Raw genomic sequence first — 16,883 nt, 5'->3', positions numbered from 1 at the left:
CTGGTTCTTTTCACAGGGCTGATCCAAGCACAGAAGAATGGCCTCCTGAAAACAAAGTGTTCTTGATTTTTCACCAAGTATAATTTGAATGAGAAGAGTAGATCACAAAACAGCATGAAGGGTGTGATCCCATTTATTAATAATTATATGCACACACATGTAAACACAAACAGATTTCTTATTAGCATTAAGATGCTAATAATCTCTGGGATAATGGAATGGGTAATGTTTAGTTTTTCATGTTTTTTTTTTCTATTTTAGTCTTCTACCTTAAGAATATATTTTTTTGAATTAGAAAATAACAATCTTTTCATTTTTATAAAAACACCCCTTCTCTTTCATTTGTCTAGTACTTCATGGCTAAGGAAATTGTTTTCAATTCATAGATTTACCTGAGGCTCAGAGAGGAGAAGTGATTGGTTTATTCATGGAGACAATTCTCCACAGTACCTTTTCTCTCTGTCTCCCTGCCCACCCACCAGGGGTCACCCATCTAGAATTTTATTTGACATCATCGAGCTTCTATAACTTGGATTAGTCATTTTCCCTTTCAGTTTTCTCATCTGTAAGATGAGGTTAGTCATAGCATCTACCTCATAGGGTCATTGTGAGAGTAGATGTGCTAATATGTATGAAACAGCACAGACCTGTGACCCCTAGCATCAATACTTGTTAGCATTGGTTATTCTTGCATGACTTTGGAAAAGGCATCTCCCCTCTCTGGGTCTGTTTCTTCAAATTTAAAATGCATGGATTAGACCTGATGGCTATTGAAAATTCTGCATTTCAGTTTTCTGGTTCCAAAATTTCGTTGCTAACGTATGAAACAAAGTTGATTTTCAGAAGCCGGATTGCAAGAAGCGATTGTTGCCTGCTCATTACTCGGTTGGATTAGCTCAAAAACGATTGGAACGTATGAGCACCTAAAAAGAATCTGGGGGAAGGGTGTTCTGGGCAGAGGAAGAGCACGCACCCTGGCAAGGGCTAGGCAACCTGGAGGGCGTGATAGAAGCCTGGTGCCAGGGGTGTGGGCTGACAGCTCTTTCCAGAACCAGGTTCACAGCCACAGTCAAGGAAATGGTGTCCTGCTTCTCAATGAGCTCTCCACACCGGTTGCCGGACAGCTGGGGTGTTTTTAAAGGTGGTACATATTCTCTTAGTGCCAGTTTTACATATCTGCTTTTGCTCATTTGTGTGGGACTCAAGAACATGAGACAAGTGTTGAGTTTGTGCCGCATCGTAAATCAGAGGTCTAGATGTGGCTTTTCCATCTTCAACTAATCCCCTGGGCCATCTGGGGGAATCCGCTGCCCTAATGGAGCTGATGGCAGGAGCAGGTATGGTGAGCCAGGAAGCTGCTGGGATAGAGATATTCTGGAAGGCCCTCTTAGAAGCTGATCAGAGAGATGTAGCTGCATAATTGGGATCTTGGGAGCGTCTGGATCATGGAGAAGTTGGACTGGTGGCCAAGCATTGACATGATCTAGGTGGGGAGCAGTATCCTGGCCTTCTAGCAATTAGCTGAAGGTGGCAACCCCGTTACCATGGTGTCATTATGCTCATCTGGTGTGAGGGGACCCAGGAATGACATGGTCTGCAAGTGAAAAGAGTCACTTTTACTTAGCTTTTTGAGGATGGGAATGGAGTTAGAAAACAAACAAGAAAACCCAAAACAGGATGGAGGATGCTGGTGAGTGAAGGTTGTCGCCCCCTCTTCCATCCATTTTTCTTTCCTATTTTTCACTGATGAAACACTGATACACTGCTTCCTGTTTGGACAGTGCTGGAATAACACTACCACCCAGCTTTCACCAGCTTGGATGTGTCCTCCACTCATCCAAGCCATCAGGGCACTTGGTAACATAGTGACCTGGTCATTTGTTCCCCTTTCATGGTTCCCCACTGGCTAAAGTGCAAATGCCCCAGCATGGTGTGCAAGGCTCTTCATGATCTCCTGTTAACCCTCCCTTCCACCCTCTTCTTGAAGCAATCCCATTCCCTCCATCTGGAACCATAGACTGTTAGAACTGGAATGGGTTTGGAGATCATCTAGTTCTTTTTCTTGCTTAAAAAACACGAAGGGTTTTTCGTAACAAAATCTTATTTGGATCATCAAAAGGGAAGAGATTGTGTAGCTGATGGAGTGATGGTGATAGTGGGGGGATTCAGAGGCTCACCCTTATTTGGACTCCTTACTATCTTTTCCCTCAAACCTGCAGTGGCCTCTGAATGTATAAAGGGACTGCAGCGCTTGAAAGTGATTGAAAATCATTGATCTCATTCAATTCTCCCCAGTTACATAGAGTTTGGGTTACTTTCCCAGGGTTTCTGAACTGGTGTATTGCAGAGTCAGTTCTCCAAGACCCAGGGTAGTGGCCCTGCCTATGTGTCTTCCCATTCCCACCCCACACTGTTCTGCTCTGATTTAGATTGTAAGCTCCATTGAAATGTTATTCAATTGCATCTGCAGGCAAAGTTCTTTCCACAAGGTGCAAATAAAAAGAAGGTCTAAGTAACCTTGACTGTATATTCCTTTCCCAAGTGTTTTGTCTTTAGAAAGGTAGGTCATGAGGATGTGAGTAGCCCATCTTGCTTTGCAATATTTTCCAGACCCACACAGAATCACAATAAGGACCTTCCTTTTTCTTCCTTTTTTTTTTTTTTTAAAGTTTATTGAAGAGGCCCTCTTGCTCTTCAGAAATCTTTCCTTCCAAATAGATTTCTTGGCATGGAATCAGATTACCTTGAAAATTCCACCTTTGCTGATTTATTTAGCTTTCACATCATTCTGAGGAATCCTATTCCAGCATTTAGGAATTAGAAAGCTGGGGAAGGTGCTTCTTTCCCCTCATCTCACATGATGTCTTTCTGCATCTCTGGCCTATCCAGGTTCTGGTAAAATTTGGTCAGAACAGACTTTATCTCTTCCATTCACTATGCTGGCTGGGAGGACTCAGATCCTGGGTAGTAAGAGCAAGTATTGCAATTCATGACCAGCTGATTATTTTTGATGTAATAAATAGGATAGGGGAGGCTGAAGTTGGCTGGGAGTAAATTTGATACTCAACCTGAAGCTCTGAAAATGGCTTTCCTGACTCAATGATGATGGTATTGGTAGTGGTAATGATGGTGAAAATAGCAACTGATGTTAATTTTGCATTGACTTTTTAAAAAAATTTTCCATTGACTTTGTACCAGGCCCCATGCTAAGTAGTTTACATGCATGCTTATTTATTTATTTATTTACTTATTAATTGCTATGAAAATCCCACAAGGCAGATTCATTTTATAGGTGTAAAGAAAAGAAGCTTGGAAAGGCTGGATCATTGCTTCTGGTTGTGCAGCCAGAACATAGTGCAGCCACCAAAGAGAGGCACCTGATTTCAGCTCTACGTATGATACCATTTCTATTTTAAAGTCAAGGGAATTGCACACATAGTGAAAGAAAGTGACAGCTGAAGGTTAAACTGTGTCCGAGCCCATTGAAGAATGTGATTTTCTTTTCTTTTCTTAAAAGATTTATTGGAGGGGAGGGACATGAGCAGGAGGGGTAGAAGGAGAGCGAGAATCTGAAGCAGACCCCATGCTGAGCACAGAGCCCAACTTGGGCCTCAATCTCATGACCCTGAGATCACAGTCTGAACCAAAACCAAGAGTCAGGTGCTTAATGGGCTATACCACGGAGGTGCCCCAAGAATGGTTTTTTGAGAACCCTACTTCGCCTCCATTCCTTGGAAATGAACTCTGGAGACAGACTAAGATAGTAATATTGGTACAAGATAACCTTCACCCCTGGCCCGAGTTGACTGGTCCAGGCATAGACACCTGAACATGGGGTCGTCAATTCATTGCCTAATCAGCAACTGATCAGACTCTCCATGTAAATATGAAATGAGACGTGGGAACTAGAGTAAGTTGGTATTGGGCCTTTGGCCCAAATGATGAGTCAGAGTGGAAAAGAAAACTGAAGTTGGCTTCCCTGTGTGCTTATTTTTTCTTATCCAGATTGTTCTCTTGTTATGAGAGCTGGATGGGAGAAAGGAGAGAACAGGCCTTGAAACAGAGAAGAGAGATTGGTGAATTTGTACTCTATCCCTGGGTCGCTATGATTTTGCTGGCCCGTCTTGGAGAAAACTAGGAAACCCCGAGGTCAGGGAAGCTGTGCCTTGGCTTCCCAACCAGTGGGTGGCAGCAATGGGCCTAGAGTCCAGTACCTACTTCCCTGCCAGGGGAGAGGGACTCTCAGAAAGGGGAGGGAAGGTTGTGTTTCACATTTGCATCAGGCGTTTAGAAAGGAAAAATCTGCTTCAAAGAGATAAGCCTGGATTATATATTGCCCTGATCACATAAAAGAAACTTATTAAATCCACTCCAAATGCAAATATTTCATAGACATCATTACATTTCTGCCCTATTTACCCATAGGGGTAAGGACATGCATATTTGGGTTTATAAGCAAATGCATCTTGTTAGGACTTCAAGAAGGTATCCCTCTCTGAAAACTGGGGTGAAAAGGAAAAAAAGGACATCGGGATAAAACAATGACTTCAAGCTGAGCTGAGATTCCCTCTGCTGGTTTATTTATTTATTTTTGATTTTTTTTGATTTTTTTTTTTTTTTTTTTTTTGGTGTGAGCTGTGCGTTTGCCCTGAGAAATGTACTTTGTCCAGTTAGAAGTTAATTTTCCCGTCATTGATGATGTTGGATACTAGCAACTCTGTTTATAATGCACTGTGGGATTACTCTCTGTGTAACACAATCACTATTAAACAAGGGCTTCAGGAAAGCCTGAATCCTTGTTTTGATTGTGGTTACTATGACGACGAGTGGCCCATTGGTCCTGAGTCTCTGGTGTGACGCTCACAGTGTTTCCTTGTTCTTCTGTTACATCGTTACATTCAAGTAGCAAGTTACGTTTCCAGTAACTCACGTCAGAGTTTTAACGTGCCCAGGCATAAGCCAGGAGAGGCTGGCAGGGAGAGGAGAGCCTGCTCATGGAAAGGGAAAGGGGTGAGGTTGGATGGCTGCTGTCATCAGGCTGAAGAAACCCTGTGAGGCCCGGTAGACCCTGTCCCTGCCCTGCCTCTGCGTCGTTACCTTGTCCCAGGCCAGACTCATTGACTTTCCTTCTTTCAGCTGGCCTCCATCCAGGCCTTAGATTCCTTTGGACCTGAGTCAACAGCTCCAGCCCCTTGGAGATCTCTCTTTGTGTCTTAGACTCTGGTTCCAATGAGCTGTCTGGTCCTATAAGCCTCTTGCAAGGTCTAGGGCCTTGGTCTGGCCTGGGACCCGGCTGCCTCCTGGTGACAGGGACGTGATGACCTCCCATTGCCACTTCTACCATAAGGGCTTGTCAGTGCCCCCTGCCCCTTGTTGTACTCCACCCCTTACTGGTATACCATATGTACGACCATCTGGGAGTGCCACCATTTGCCAAGCATTACTCCTTTGGATCCTATGCGTATGCCTTAACTACCTAGCCCACTATCATATGGGCTTTCTCCTCCAGAATTTTCCCTGGTCTTTATATGTTTGGCTGGAACTCAGCTCTGGCTTTTCTCTGTCACTGGTCTTTTAGCCAGCTTTACGTACAACTTGTTCGTCTTTTCTGAAATATGACAGCAAGCCAGAGGGACAGCTAGCTGTGCAGGCACTTTCTGGCCTAGAGGTAGCTGTGAAAATTTATTTTGTTTCATGGGCTCTTTCTGCTGGATTTTAAAGAATGTACAGATAATGCAGACCCAGCCACGGCTGAGAGCCAGAGAAAGGCAAATCCCTGCTTTCTCTTCTGTCTTAGGGTCCTTTGATCCTTTCTCTGATTTTGGAGAATCCAGCCTTTGCTCAGAAAGCATTACCGCTTTCTCCTGGTTTTCAGAATAAGGTTCAATGCCTCCCCAGGTCTGTCCTCGACTTGCCCCTGCAGCCTGTGGAAGCAGTTTGCAGGACGACTGCATGCATTTGGGTACTATCAGGCTTTATTGCCCTCTCACCTGCCCCTTTGAGGGTGCTCCGTCACCCTTCTCCCACACCGCATGCCAACTTGGAAAAGGTCCTGTCGGTCGCTGATCACTTGCAGTATTGAAAGCCCAGTCCAAACCTAAATCTCAATCCACATTCAATTCAAAGCTGTCTTCCTTTACACAGTCACCAACTCAGGCTTGGCCTGTGCTTGGGGACCCACTTTGTGGCCTTCTGGCCACATGGCTTCCTGAAAGTTTCTAGAACTCACCAGCCACATTTCATTTCAGATCCTGTCCCCTCACCATCTCTGCCCAGAGTGATCCTCAGAGCAGGTCATGTGGGTGGCTGTGTCTCAGCATTCCGTGTCCCGCCTTAAAAGGACTGATCCTGAGTGTCCAGTCTGAACTGTACCCTTGCTCCAGCTTCTAGCGCATAATAATTCCTTGGGGCTTTTTTCACTATTTTAATTTGTTTGTTTTGGTTAGCTGAACTATGTCTGCTTTTTGCCATAGTAATATTAACTCCAAGAAGGCAGAAACTGTGTTTGTCTTCCTTAGAGTTTTCTATCCACAGCCGGACTCCCTGTTTGTCACACTGTAGGCATTCAAAAATATTTATTTAATCAGTATGGATTCTTATATGAAATAAATTCTTACAAAATGGCCAAATAATAGATTGAAAGGTAGGAAATTGCTGGCACTGATTTTGTGTGTGTGGGTGGGGGGGGTGGGGGTGGGAAGGGCCTGGGAAATGGCAATTTCATATGGTTCATTCTAATATTTGAAGCATTCTTGTTAAATTTTCCTGGTAATTCAATTCTGACCAACATAATAAAATGAGGGAAAAACCCAGATATAATATTGGAAATACCAGCTGCAGAGGATAAAAATTATAAAAAATTACAGTTCTCTCCCTAATTAATGTCAACATTTTTGTCCATTCCAGCCAAATTTTAATAGAATTTTTGGGGGAACCTGACAAAAACAAGTATAAAGATCATCTGAGAGAAAAAAAATCAGATCAGCCAAGAGTTTTCTTAAAAGGAAGAGATACTTGTGGGGAATTTCCATGCCTAATAACAAACTATCCTGCTGCAATAATTAAAATAGTGAAGTGGCCCATGAAAGGCTAATGTATGAATGAAATCAACTTTCCAACTAATAACTTAGTGTATACCACAGGTGACATTGAATTCCAGAGGAGAGAAGGGATGTGCTCTAAAAAGTATTTTGAGGTAACTAGCTACCATTTAGGAAAAAAATTAAATTCCTGTCTCACACTTAATGCCAAAATAAATTTCAAATGAATTAATTTAAATATTATGCTATTAAACCATAATATTTTAGAAGAAAATATGTTATTCAACCTTAGGGAAAAAAGGGCTTTCTAAGCAAATAAACTAAATATGCAACTCTGAAGGAAACGATTGATACATTTTGTAATATATGAACAAAAGTATAAACTTCTGTATATCAAAAATGTCATAGAGTTGAAAAGGAGCTATCAAAGAGGGGGAAATGTTTTCAATATGCGTGATAGAAAAAATAGTCAAAATTCTTAATATATAAAGGACTTTTGCAAATCAAAAGGACTTTTAAATATCACAATTGAAATGGGCACAGGCCATACATAGGTAAGCAATGAACTGAGAAATATAGAGGATGAGCCTGTACAGAAATGTCAAGTTAGCCAGTAAAAGAGTTGCCTCCCTTCAGTTATTCTTGTTGTGTGAAATAATGCACATTTATTTATTTATTTTTTAAATAAATTTATTTTTTATTGGTGTTCAATTAATGCACATTTAAGTTATTTTGAGTGGAGGGTTTTTTTTGTTTGTTTGTTTGTTTCTTTGTTATTTGCAACCCAAAGTTATTTGGAGTCTTTCCTGATCCATAATTCGGTGCTAGGAGTAGACTGTTACTACAGGTAACTGACCTAAAATGTGGAAGTGGCTAAAAAGTGGAGGAAGTGTCCTGGGCTAAGATGGGCTACTGATTTCAGGTTGAGAAGGTGGTGACTCTTGTTCTATCACCGTGAACCTTTTTCTTAACCTCTTACTATGATACCTTAGGATCGATCTTAACTGTAGGTCTGCAGAGACATAGAACTGGGAGGGTGCTGGGGAACGGTAGGAACAACTCAGGATGTTAAACTGGGTGGACTAATTCTGTGTTCAGCTGGGTTCTACTAGAAAGGAACAGGCTTAGCTGAAGGTAACCCCTCTGAATGCACAAAAGGAAGAAAATATAGCTTTGCCAGGAGAAGTTCTTTCTGCCTGTGGCCTTCGATACTGTCCCATCATTTGGAGTTTTCGCAGTTAAAAAAGCTGAATGTTGTACTCCAAGGATGAAATAGTCGAGGCAGGGAGGTGAGAGAATTAGGAGACAATTGATAAGATTTGTTCCTCTCTCCACTGAAGCCTTCTTTCTTTCCCAACAAATTTTCCTTCTTTAAAAAAAAAAAAAAAAAAAAAAAAAAAGGTTTGATTTGGAGTTTCTTTTCACTTGGAGTTGAAAACACCTAAAGTGATTTTTTTAAAAAAGCAAAATATTGAAAACAAGATGTCCAACAATGGGGGATTGGTTAAACTATGGAACCTTCCCACAATGGGATATCATTGCAATGCTCATGATCCTTGAAGTGAAAAAAATAGGTAGCAAAGTTGTTACTAGAACAGGAGTGGGGATTGGGGAGAGGGATCTTTTGTCAGAATTAATGTCATGATGACTGCTGTTTCATGAATGGTTGCTAAATATCAGTTACGGGGGCAGCCCTGGTGGCTCAGTAGTTTAGCGCCGCCTTCGGCCCAGGGCCTGGTCCTGGAGACCCAGGATCTAGTCCCGTGTCGGGCTCCCTGCATGGAGCCTGCTTCTCCCTCTGCCTGTGCCTCTGCCTCTCTCTCTGTGTCTCTTGTGAATAAATAAATAAAAAAAAAATCTTAAAAAAAAATACCAGTTATGGTGCTTAGGGACCTATTTGTATTATTTCATTCCATCTGCCCGACTGCACTCTGAGGAAGACCATGCTCTTACTCCTTTCACAGATGGGGAAACTGAAACTGAAATGTCATAACTTGCTCAAGTAAGTGTTAGAACAAACAAGTCAAGCTCAGGTCTCCGCTTCATTCCAAAGTAGGTACTTCAAACTGGGCTATTTTTTGTGTTCTCTGTCTTGCCATGGTATCCAGCCAGTTTCCAAATTCTGTCAATTCTTCTCTGTAAAGTTTATCATTTCCATCTTTTCCTCTTATGTCCAATGATGCCTGCCCCATTCAGGACCTTTTTATTTTTGGCTTGGACAATTGCGGTAGTCATTGAACTTCTCTCCTTCTTCCATTTTCCCTTGCTCACATCATAAATTCATTTGTATCTGCCATTTCCAGATTAATCTTCCAAGCATTTCACTCTGCTTATTTTTTTTAACAGTTTTGTTTTTAAAAGATTTTATTTGTTCATGAGAGACAGAGAGAGAGAGAGGCAGAGACACAGGCAGAGAGAGAAGCAGGCTCCACGCAGGGAGCCGGATGTGGGTCTCGATCCCAGGACTCCAGGATCACGACTGGGTGTGAAGGCAGACGCTCAACCTCTGAGCCACCCAGATGTCCCTTTCACTCTGCGTATGATTAGAATATTCCTCTCTCCACTAACTGTTCAAAAAATCTCTGGGGACTTCTGAGTGTTCACCAAAGTATAAACTCACTGGCATTCTGAGTTCTTTACAATCCCAACCTGCCTTTTCAACTCTTTCATTATTCCTCTCAATAGGGATCACCAAGCTAAGTCCTGGGACTGTTTTTGCAAATAAAGTTTTATTGGAACAGAGGCATTCCCATTCATTTACATGTTATCCCTGGCAGCTTTGGTGCAGCAGAGCTGCATAGTTAGGATAAAGACTACAGCCCACAAAATTGAAAATATTTACTGTGTGGCTTTTTATGAGATAAGTTTGCCAACCCCTCTAACCAAATGGTTCTACTTTTTGTCCCTGTCTCAAATAATTTTTGGAACAAGATAGGGTATGTTAAAAGATGTTCATTGTTTCCTGAATATCACCTGAACTTTCTCACCTTCCATGTCTATTTAAAACTTTTTAAAACTTTTCAATTGAAGTATAATTAACATACAGTGTTATATTAGTTTCAAGTATACAGTCTGATTCAACAATTCTATACATTCTCCAGTGCTTGTCACGTTGAGTGTACTGTTAATGCTCTTTATCTGTTTCCTCATTCCCCCCCCACCCCGGCAAACACCAATTTGTTCTCAGTATTTAAGAGTCTGTTGTTTTTTTTGTCTCTTTTTTCTTTGTTTTGTTTCTCAAATTCCACATGTGAGTGAAAACTGGACGGCTACGTGCAAAAGAATGAGAACGCACCACTTTCTTACACCATACACAAAAATAAACTCAAAATGGAATAAGGACCTAAATGTGAGACCTAAAGGCTTGTCTTTAAGAAAAATGCTGCCTCATTCAATGAGTGAATGATTAAACAAATTCATGGCACATCTATCATCTGTACTTTGGAATACTAAACAATAAAAAGGAACAAATGAACACTTCAATGGTTAAAGTTATGGCTGTATGCTCATATATGAAAACTTTTTTGATTAATGTGGAGATATCCATCTTTGAACTTTTCCTCTGAATTACCCTCCCCTGCCCACACACCTAAAAAAATTGTTTTGTACCATTCACATGTTTGTTTTATTTTTTTCTGATCAAGTTTTTGATTCTTTAGGGCTTTTTAGGGCATAGACACTTGTAGATCATTTTTCCACGGTATTCCCACAGCAAATCAGTGAGGGTAGGTAGCCATGAGTTCAGAGTTGCCATTTTTTTGAGGGAAGAAGCCTAGTTGTCCTGAGGTTCTGTGATTTGCCAGTTGTCATGAGGTTGGTTTTCAGAATCCAAATGTGGTGCAGGTCCCCTTTACCATCTCCCTGAGAAGAGCAGCCAGGCAGTGTGCACATTTATATTGCTAGTATAGTTATGGCATTGGGAAGCAGTCAGTGAAACATGGATCTGTAGTTCTCCAAGTGTGGTCCCTGGACCAGCAGCACCATCATCCCCTGGGAACTGTTAGAAATGCACATTATCAGGTCCACCCAAGACCCACTGAATTAGTCACTTTAGGGTGGGGTTTGAGAACCCATATTTTTAACAAGCCCCCCAGGTGATTTTGATGCTCACTCAAGCTCGAGGAGCACTGGTCTTGGTAATTATGAGACCTACATCCTGCTGCTCTTCTCTCAGCCTGATGGTATTGAATGGTGGAAAGGCAGGGACACACCTGACTCCCTTTTCTGTCTTTTTTTAAAATTTAAACATTTTTAAAAAGGATATATTTATTTTATATTTATTTTTTTAGAGACAAAGAGAGAGTGATCAGGGGAAAGGACAGAGGGAGAGAGAATGAGGATCTCACGCAGTCTCCCTGCTAAGCTTGAAGCTGATGCAGGGCTTGATCTCACAACCACGACATCATGACCTGAGCCAAAACCAAGAGTCAGACACTCAACTCCCTGAGCCAAGTGTCCCCTGACTCCTTTTTCAATGGTAATCTCTAATGCAGTGAACTGAGCAAGAATAGAGTGGAGGTCAGTCCACCAAAATGTTGCAACTGCATATGCAGTACCTCAAATGAAGTTAATGAAGCCTGTGTTTTTCAACATAGGTTCAAAGACTAGAAATGACTTCTTATGTTACCTTGGTTCCTCCCCCCCCCCATTAAATAACCTTTACCTTCCCAGAAGAGAATGAAGGAGTTAGGATCTCAAAAGGGGTGGAACTCATAGTATGCTTTTCTCACAGATGAAATGAATGAATGAATGAATGAATGAATTTATCCATTTAAACATCATCTACATAGAGTCTAGTACTGAGCAGGGACTGCAGCCATCTTTATTAATAGAAGACACAAACAGGTAGATATAGACTTATAGACAGTAACAGTATTAAGCACAGGATATGAAGTTATATGGAGAAAGAAATAGTGCCCTGTGGTTGTGTGTGTCTGTACAGGTGTGCATGTACATGCATGTGTATGTGTGTGTGTGCACACATGCCTGTGCACGCATGTGTACATGTGTGTATGTGCCTATGTCTTGTGTAAGGCAGGATGGGTTTCCACACTTCACAAAGTAACGTTCTTGAGTTGAAATTTTTTTTAAGATTTTATTTATTTATTCATGAGAGACAGAGAGAGAGAGAGAGAGAGAGAGAGAGAGAGAGAGGTAGAGACATAGAGGGAGAAGCAGGGATCCTAAAGTGGGACTCAATACCGGGACTCCGGGGTCACACCCTGAGCCGAAGGCAGATGCTCAACCAATGAGCCACCCAGGTGTCCTCTTGAGTTGAATTTTAAGATTACTTAGTTCAGCAGGTAGACAAGGGAGATAAGAACATTCCAGGCATGTGTAACAGAACATGTAGATGTAAGGAGGCGTGAAATAGCATGGTATCCGTAGGGAACAACGAGCGGTTTGGAGTTAGTAGAGTCTAGAGTGTTTGGGTACAGCTGACAGGCCAGAGGAGGGCTGTGAATGTGCTGCTAAGGAGTCTGCTTTTGACCTATTGATTACTGCTTCCCAAAGGGTATCTATCACAGAACATTGTGTCCAGAGTATTGTGTTAGCTGTTCCTTGGGGTGGGGGTGGGGGGAAAGGCTTCTCTGGTCAGGCAAGTGTGAAAAGTTTAACAAAATTAAATGGATTTTTTTTTTTTTAAATGTGAGAACTCTGAGAGCCTTTAACATGTATATTGAGAATATCCAGGATGGAGTTTCAGAGGGCCTGGGAGGCTGTCTGATGAGCCCCTCAATATCTCAAGTTCCTTAAGAAAGGACTTTAAACAATGCCACTGTGCACCACGGGGGAGGGCTATTTTGTCCTATCCGTCTTAGGATAAAATCCAAGTCCTTAGCATGGCCTCTTCCAAGGCCCTGCAAAATCCAGTCCTGCTTACATTTCTGATCTTGCCTCCTACTATCATTTTTGGGAACATGGCCCACATGTATTCATTTGCATATTGTCTATATGCAACTCCCTGCTCTATAGCAACTACTCTGCAAGTAGTTGCTATAGAGCCTAAAATATTTACATTTTGTTCTTCACAGAAAAAAGACTTGCTGATCCTAGCATTATAATATTTTCACAGTGTCTTCTGTATGCCCCTCTAGATTTGGAGCTCCTAGTTGCTAACGTTTTGATCTTGTTATTTTTGACATACTCGTCTCCGTGTCAGCAGCACCAAGCGTAGGTCTTAGCCTATAGGAGGCATCCAGTGAATGCGTAATGAAACAAGTGAAACTGTCATAATTATCATAATGCATAACCATAACAAAAGCTTAGTATTTATCCAGGCATTGTGGTGTCACGTATACCACCTAATTTAGTCTTCATTCCAACTCTCTGAGATGGACAAACGATATCCCCCTTTTACATATGAGGAAGCAGAGTCTCAGAGAAGCTACGTGATATTTCCAAAGTGCCACAGCCACGTTAGAATTAGGGGATGGCCTCCTGCTGCCATATCTCGTGTTGGTTCCCTTGCCCTCGGGTGTCTCACGCTGTGGCCCTTGCTATCAGATCCCTAGTAGCGGTTTCACTATGACTCATTTGTCAGTCTCATGGTTCTTTCTGTTAGAGCCTCTTCCTGTGGTGCCCCTTCCCCCTGTCCCCGCCGCCTTCCTCTCTTTCTCCTTATCCTCCTACCTCCCCCTCCTTCTCTTGCTTCTGCCCTCTGTGTAATTTGTGGCTTGATCACTGGGTACGTATTTCCTGGGAAGTCCACTCACAACCCAATATGTGGTCATCTGTATTTTGGCTTGTTTTTTCTCATAATCAGAAGCAGTCAGAGGTCCAGGAGAAGAGATTGACCTCCAAGCCATGCCCCACTAGGAGGGATAGTGTCTTATTCTGTTATGCTATCACAGAACCACCAGAGACTGGGTAGCTTATAACCAATAGAAATTTTATTTCTCATGGTTCTGGGGGCTGGAAGTCAACATCAAGGCACCAACAGATTCAGTGTCTGGTGAGAGCCTGCTTCCTGATTGTTAGGTGGCCATCTTCTTGTAGTGTCCTCCTGTGGCAAAAGGGGCAAGGATGTTCTCTGTAGGGCACTAATCCCGTTCCTGGGGGCTCCACCCTCATGATCTAATCACCTCCCAAAGTCCTCATCTCCAAGTACCAACACACTGGGTGCTGGGATTTAACATATGAATTTTGGGGGCACACAGACATTCGGTCTATGGAGATTGACTCCTCTGCCAACAGACAGGACTTTGTACTGCAGGATGCTGGGGGTCTGCTGCTCTGCTCACAGCGTAGTGCTCGTGGCCTGCAGAGAAATGCAATCTAGCTTTTCCTCTAAGACTCTTGTGGGCTGGCCTAAGGGTACTGTTTGTAGGAAAAATATTATGCTGAGCACCCCCGAGAGAAGATGAAGTCATTGCTTGCCTGAGAGTGATTTATTCGTTCATTAATAACATATTTGCTATCTTTTCCAATGATAAATTAGGTCCTTATGGCAAATACTTTTGTTCCTAACCTGGCTCAGAGGCGAGGCCTGTGCATCAGTAACAGGCTGTCAGTTTTCCTGGTGTTCATGTTTGGTCAACTGACAAATCCTCAAACTCATCACTAGCTGAATGATGTTTGAACTTGATTCTTGAGCTAATTGTCATATGATATGAGGCAAACATCTAGAAGGGGTTGCTTTATAACTAGCAATTTGGCCTTTGAAGGAGGTACAATATGCAAAAGAAATTATGTGAGAAAAAAAATCTAGCACCTTCTCTATCGAAGTTACTATAAAGGTCCAGATAGAAGTCTTGTAAAATGAAATCTGAGGTCATAAACATGCTTTGCACATCTGGAACCTTGCCTGTGGCGGATATTCTAAAATTGGAGATGCTATATTAAAAGTAAGGAAAAGAGCATTTATTGAATACCTACTAAGTGTTAGGCTTTTTCACACCTCACCTCATTACAGCAGCCTTGTGAGCAGAGGCCATTAGTATCATCAGTTTACATAGTTAAATAACTTGCACAAAGTGAAGATTTGAATTTAATCATTTTCTGAGTTCATCTTGCTGCCACTCCAAGCCAAGTATATGAAAGGAGCACCAAAGAGTTTCACCTGGGGAAGAGGTGGGATTGTGGTTCCTCAACATCCATCCATGAGTGAAACTGTTTGTCATGTATGAGTGGACTGACGTAGGGCTCTAAGCTGACGATGTGAGTGGGGTTTTAGGATAGTTGCTCTATATGCAGTGGATGCTTTTAAAGTGAATGTTGACCAGCTGGCTATTTACCACTCAGTTACTGATTTGTGTTGTGACCCTCAATTCTCTTCTGATACCCTTTCTCGCTTCTGTGCTGGAAGATGGAGAACCAGGATTTTATTATTATTATTTATTATTATTTTAAAAATTTTGCCATTTAGCTGAGAAGCAACCTTCTTTCAAATGACTTGTCTATGGGCAGCCCGGGTAGCTCAGCAGTTTAGCACTGCCTTCTCCCTGCATGGAGCCTGCTTCTCCCTCTGCCTGTGTGTCTGCCTCTCTCTCTCTCTCTGTGTGTCTCTCATGAATAATAATAAAAAAAACCACAAATGATTTTTCTAATTTGTACTGTTATTAGAAATCAATAAGTGGTTTCCTCCTTCTTGGGTAGACTTTCATATTTCTGCCTACATTCCCTGTCAAGTTCCTCCTTAGGATACCCTTGAGCTCAACAAGTTCCTATCGTTGAACACAGGTGTTTCATAGACCTGGTGTTCATGAGTGCTGCTCACCACATCTTTGTGGTTCTCCAAATTCCTGACCCTGTGGTCAGGTGGGGCACATGGCCACTTCTGGCCAATGGGTTGGGGTGGGGAGTGATGTGTGTCACTTCTTGAAGCATTTGATTGTTGATACTTTTACTTCCTTCTGAAGCATTGACTGCCAGTGTTCTAGAAGATGCTGGCTTCTTGCTGAACTGGTTCCCTGAGTGATTTTGTTGAGCAGAGAGATTTTCTGACATCCTGTGATCAAGTTATACATCAGCCAGAGAGAAAAATCTATTAAGACACTGAGATCCTGGGTGTTTGTTATCATATTATAATCTAGACTATCCTACAAAATAGGAATGGTTTACTAAATGGATAAATCCATTCCCAGTTTCTATTCTCACCATTGTAAATCCCAATAAACCCTACGACATTGTAAATCCTCAGTAAGTCTTTTTGGTTCTTATTCACTTGTGTAATTATACTATCTTTGGCCTGCTAACTTGTAGGGCCTTATTTTGTCCACCTCTCACTTTTTTTTTTTTAAAGCAGATTCATCTGCTCCTGTGATTCCAACTATTCCCTATATTTATAGCAAAACAGCATGATGTGAAAGAATAATGGATTTGAGGATGGATAGGCCTGAGTTCCTGTCTTGATTCTATCACTTCTCAGAGGTCTGGGCAAACTGCTGCAACTAGTCAGTTCTCTCATCTGTACAGTTGGAGTGATGGATGACTGTCATTCCTGTTTCACCAGATGACAGGGTAGCTTTTGTGAAAGGCAAAGAATTACTCAAATGGGAGGAAGTGTTGTAGGGATCCCTGGACCTCTATCCCAGCAAAGCTTCTGCCCTGAGCTTGCTCGCCTTCAGGATCCACCTTGTACGGCTGTCCTCATTCAGATGGCCTGCCTCTACATCTGTGCCAGTGGCTTTGCTGTGGCTGCATTTGTATCACCAGCCTTTTGTCCTTAGGGCCCGCCCCACCCTCTCTTCCCATGGGTGACCACGTCTTTATTTCTCCATCACTTTTTCCTGGTGATTCACCTGAGATTCTTACTGAATCTCACCTGTTCCAACCTGGTAACTATCTCCAGGCTGTGACTGAAAGATCTTATACTGCAGTTTTGACAGCCAAATTCAGCGG

The 16,883-nt window shown here is 42.2% G+C and overlaps 1 long non-coding RNA gene across 1 annotated transcript in view; it reads left to right on the top strand.

The window, feature by feature from the left end:
• Positions 1-764: 764 nt before the first annotated feature.
• Positions 765-16,883, top strand: part of LOC102152291 — a 97,014-nt gene continuing 80,895 nt past the window's right edge. Inside the window, exon 1 of the long non-coding RNA XR_005367121.1 lies at positions 765-1,690. This is a non-coding gene — a long non-coding RNA (uncharacterized LOC102152291). The remainder of the gene's footprint in view (positions 1,691-16,883) is intronic.

Source organism: Canis lupus, chromosome 11 (genome assembly GCF_011100685.1).
Source record: "Canis lupus familiaris isolate Mischka breed German Shepherd chromosome 11, alternate assembly UU_Cfam_GSD_1.0, whole genome shotgun sequence".
In the NCBI taxonomy this organism is placed as follows: Eukaryota; Metazoa; Chordata; class Mammalia; order Carnivora; family Canidae; genus Canis; species Canis lupus.
Note: the sequence above shows the minus strand (reverse complement) of the source record. Positions and strands in the feature narration are given on the sequence as shown.